Consider the following 5,325-nt stretch of genomic DNA (forward strand, 5'->3'; position numbering starts at 1 on the left):
TCAATAAAAAGATTCTTTATATTAATATTTCAAATGATTTAAGTAACTTCCACTATACATCGGAAAACTGGAAATATGTCTATGCTTATATGATTGGCTTACAATTCCATGCATTATTCGATTACATTGTTTGATACTCCATCCAGCTCTAACTCTTCTATATAACAAGACATACCTTGTACCACTCTTCACATCTTCCAATTGATGGCAGAAAAATGACTATCATGGCAACTATGCCACCGCTTCATATCCAAACGCAAGATGAAATGAATAAAAGATGGGAACTACCTGTCAGCATCTCTCTTACTCCCAAGATTATGCTTCTCTCTCTTTCCTTCCCTTCTCCCGATTCTTTTAATCAAATGAACAACATGAAGGAGAAAATCAACCAAGCAGAACAGAAAAGAGATATAAAATATAAGAACATGAGTAAACCTTATCTCACTTCAATACAAATCAGGGATGATTGTGGGCACCCAGCCGGTGATTATGTAAAATTACCTAGAAGATTCAGCTCTGATGGTTACACAAGCAAGTATATTGTCTGAATATAATAGTTCTAGGGGCAAACTATTAGATGCCCCTGAGGCACTGTAAGGCCTTGCAGTGTTAGCTCGAACAGCCCAACAGTATGGACATGTAAATCAGGTATCAACATGAAAACCTGGAGGAAGATTCTATATATTTTTGTAGGTGAAAAATGAATTTCGGTTAGTAGTTGTCGCAAGTATATATGTATTGAAAGATTCTACATACAGTATGATATATCAATAGTAAAAGTACATATTGTAACATTGTACAAATAGTTAGATATTTGCTCAAGATAACACATCGATTCACAAAACCAAGTCCCCAAAAGTGAGATCATTCATCTATATATTTGCACGGCAACACAATATAGTCAGACATATGGAAAACTTATTTGCATGTCAAAATCATACTATTAGAATCCATTAACCTTTAGAAGTATATACTTGTTTTATCTAATTCAATCATCAAAAGCATATTGGTGTTCTTAACATCTCTTTGGCTATTCTCTTCTCCTTCCAGATGATCTGTTGAGATCCTTTTTTAGAAGCACATTCAGTAGAACAAAAAAATACTTTGAAGGAGAACCATATTTTGATAAAGAAAAACAGAAAAAAAATCAGTACAGGTAAGGTTTAGTAGCTCCAGATTTTTCAAGTTATTTATGCAACTCAGAAAGACCACAAAATATAACCAGGACTGAACAATTGTACAAGGAAAAGAGTAGCGAGTGTCGAGTAAGTAAAACTTGGCACATGATCTAGGTTACTAACTAATGAAGAGATTGAAAGGAAGTATCGCTACATGCATATATAATGAACAATACAGTTAAGACATGTCAGAAAGCACAGGTCAGTGAGTTTGAACATTGTTATTTTTGTAACTATAAAAACTAAGAATAAAGACTGGAATCATTTGTAATGAGTAAGAAGCCAATCCTGGAATTTTAGAAGATGTACACAAAAACAATTAAAATCAAAGTTCAATGCAAAACAGAAAGATGTCCATTAAGAGACGTACGCCTGTTCCAAGTTCCTTATGGTCACATTTACCACACCATCGATGTCAATAAGCTCATACGCAGCTTTGGAATCAGGCCCCTGGATTATAAGAGAACATACATTTGACACTTCAGTAAAATGATGCTTCATGAAAAGCTACATGCATATGTACCAGTCTGAACATGACACCTCCAGATTGCAGAAGTTTGTGACCTCTTGAGTTACAAATGTCCAAGCACAAGGATGAAGAAGATATAAAGGGAAAGAAGGAAAAAAAATACACCAAGCTGCATCTGCGTGACTACTATAGCAATTAGCAATGTCATCATGCATCAGCAAGTCTTCTGAAAACCTCTCCGATTTCAGTAGGTCATTACAGCCCGGTTTCATGAAATGTCTCCAAAGTGGCAAAGCTAGGAGATAGCACATTTGTAGTGAGAAAATCATTACTGTAACAATCTTTTGAAATGCATGCTTCAGTTCAGAGTAGTTGTTTAAAGAAACCAAACAACAACCCCATTAAAAAATGCCAACTATACAAATTAAGTAACAGACTGATTGCGGGCTTCAGAATTCTCGGAAGTCAAAATTGATAAAACAGAATTTAGCTCAAATTACTATTTTAGAACAGATATGTGACACAAGAACTCCATAGGCTGACCCATGTCTGTGACTCTGCGTACACCTCTATCACACTTTGTGTGATCCCACAGCTCATCAACAAATTACCAACTAAGTGTGCTTCTGACATTATTTATTTGAGCATTTATTGATTTTGCATTTAATCCCTTGTTGGGAGACCCATCTGCTTCCGACATTGCATGCGGGTATAGTCACTCTAGCTACAGTTATGAGCTAGAAACCATCAATTGACCCAAGTAACAATCTAATTCACAGATCAACTCTGAAATACCAATCCATTTTATTAAGATTTGCATGCTACACCTCTGAGAATTTCAGCCAAAAAAAGTTAAAATATTAGTCACAATGTATGAATAGTAAGATACTTGATAGACTGTCATCTATCTGTTTGCCTAGAAACGAACAAACAAACATCACTCCAGATCAGAGTAGCAAGCCAAACATAATATAGATTATAAGCAGACGGAAATTATATAAATAAGTTAGAGTGCCTATAGATGTATAGCTCTAGAACACCAGCTAGCATTAGAGCAAGGTAACTATCATGTGGTAATCAACGCATACATGCAACAGTGATACTGTTTTGGCAGACCTATGTGTACAGCTTGTACCTCAAAGTTGTTCCTACACTACTGTAAGACTCATCATTTGTAACTTTGTTGCTGAAGTACCAATGACGCAAACTCTTTGCTCAAGTCATCAAAATCATTAGTGGTAAAAATATAATAAACATGTACTTATACATATCAGACAAACAAATAAAGCACCTGGCTTGTTTTCCTCATAAAAAATATCATCCATGCCCTGCAACAATCTCACATTTTGCAGCACTTGAATAAATTCAGCATCACACAGGATTCCTTGTAAAATTTGGATCCACAATAGGCAGAAAATATACAAACGCATAACAAAGATACATAATGTAATACACAACAATGGAAACAGATTACATATTGTAAAATTAGGTAAAAAGAAACTACATCCTGTAGTCCGTGAACAATTGAAGAAACTTGATACATGTAAACTCTCAAGTGTTGAAGTAAATATGAAAATGTGACAAAAATACCTCAGATGCTGCAAATGCTGATGAGTGGAAATTTTCTAAACCTGTAGAAATAAAGTATGCGTTGTTAGGGAGGAGGCGGCAAAAAGAAGATATAAAATATTCTTAGTGAGATTGCCTAAATTTCATATATTAGTGGATCATTGAAAACATGTTCAGAAGGTTCAGAAGCTGTTGCGTAGTAATTTTCTTGCCACTTGATGAATGAGTCATGGTAGCTTGGGAATGTGCAGATTTGTGAGAGCATTGAAAAGGTAGTTCGAGTGACAGAGTATATTTTGTGAACCATTTTGGGAATATGCAGAATTCCTAGAGCATTGTGTTGGATCATGATAATTCCCGTTTTAACTACGACAATTGTTTGTTGTGTGGAAGGATCATGTACTAAAATAATGAGAATCAGTTCACATTGAATCGTTGGGAAAAGTATAGTGAAAGCGCTGGAATATCAGGAGCAGAACATGATGCACTAAATGTGACTAAATGCTCTTGTGTATGGAACATAAACTTGATCATATACTGGGCAATCCCATTCTTGATACTACCTCACTGTTCACAATGCTTTTGTATCAAGTCTTACTGGTGAAGTTGCTCAATCCCATAACATTGGTCACCTACATGGGAGTTCTAATATCCCTTTGGTTCAAACACAAACACTGGTGAAGTTGCTCAATCCCATAACATTGGTCACCTACATGGGAGTTCTAATATCCCTTTGGTTCAAACACAAACACCGGGAAATGTGAAACAGAGCTGCATGTAAGGTGCTAAGAGGGCCAACATTTAGAACGCAAAATGGTAGGTAGTGTGTAGTCTGCAGATTAGGAATAGTTGAGCTTCAGTGTACCGGCGGCGAGGATGGTGGAGCCGGTGGAGATGTTGACGGTGCCTATGCCATCACTGCCGGTACCGACAATGTCGACGGCGTCGTGCAGGCCCTCGACACGGACGCAGTTTCTCATCATGGCCTTAGCCAGCCCGACGATCTGAAGAACGGCTTGACAAAACTCGAAATTAGCGGCCGCAGAAATCTCTCTCCATTTCTGCTCATTCAGAAATCACGAATCACGGGAGGACGCGCACGCACCTCTTCGTAGGTCTCGCCCTTGGCCCGGAGCAGCACGAGGAAGGCGGCGATCTGCTGCGCCCCGTTCTTCTTGTTGAGCGGCAGCTGCAGCGTCGCCTCCACCTTGTCCTCCGAGAAGTCGGCCCCGTCGATCAGCTGCTCCAGCACCTGGCATCGTCGCGGCCACAAGACAGGAGATTGAAAGGAAACCCGGTCAGTCAATCACCGGACGGAACAGATAGAGGGGATGCGGGAGGCATTGCGGCCTGTGGGCCGGAGGGAGGCACCGGGCGGGGCCGATGGGCCGCGCAGTGCTGGGGCGGCAGAGGAGGGGCGAGGGGTTTGGGGGAGCAGAGCTTGAGCGAGGCGGCCGCCATTGGATGGATTCAGGGGACGTGCGTGGGTTTGGTGGGGAGGGAGATCCCGGTGGTGGCAGAAGAGGGAGGCACCGGCGTCAGGCATTTTTATATGCGGCCGGCGCCAGGCTTGGATTTTTGTCACTCCGAGGGAGGCCCGCCGTCTGCCTTGTGATCCTGTCCGTCTGCAGCAGCAGAGGAGGACCTCCCGTGTTCTTGGGGCAGCAGAGGAGGACCAGCAGGGGCGCTCGCATTTGGCCGCCGGGAAGCAGAAGAGGACCGCCGGACCGGGGGCGGCAAACGGCGCGGAAGGCGGCGGGAGGAATCGGCATGCGACAGCCCACCCGTGTTGTGGCATCCGTTGGGAGGAGGAGCATGGTCGAGAGGTCGTGCGGGCGTGGGCGATAGGTCGTGTGGTGTGGTGTTGGCGTGCGTTGTTGGCAGCGGTTTTTTTCTTCAAACGGCTGGCAGGGTTAGCGATCGATGAATTAGTGGCTTAAGCCATGACTTGCAGGGTTAAACATCGGAGGATTAGAGGCCATTAGATCTTGTTAATGGATGAATGTGATTATTTGAATCTGCCTCTTTTTTTTTATAGAGGTAGTAGATACAACTAGATGGATGGCTGGTTATTTTCGCTGGTGTCATCAGTTTACATGATCCGACCAC

General features: G+C 41.4%; 1 long non-coding RNA gene across 1 annotated transcript; it reads right to left on the bottom strand.

The window, feature by feature from the left end:
• Positions 1–5,068, bottom strand: LOC125508741. The gene is made up of 3 exons (XR_007283743.1): positions 4,322–5,068; positions 4,082–4,220; positions 1–3,278 (listed from the first exon to the last, which is right to left on the bottom strand). It is a non-coding gene; the product is annotated as an uncharacterized LOC125508741 (long non-coding RNA).
• Between the last annotated feature and the right edge of the window lie 257 nt (positions 5,069–5,325).

Source organism: Triticum urartu, chromosome 5 (genome assembly GCF_003073215.2).
Source record: "Triticum urartu cultivar G1812 chromosome 5, Tu2.1, whole genome shotgun sequence".
Lineage (NCBI taxonomy): Eukaryota > Viridiplantae > Streptophyta > Magnoliopsida > Poales > Poaceae > Triticum > Triticum urartu.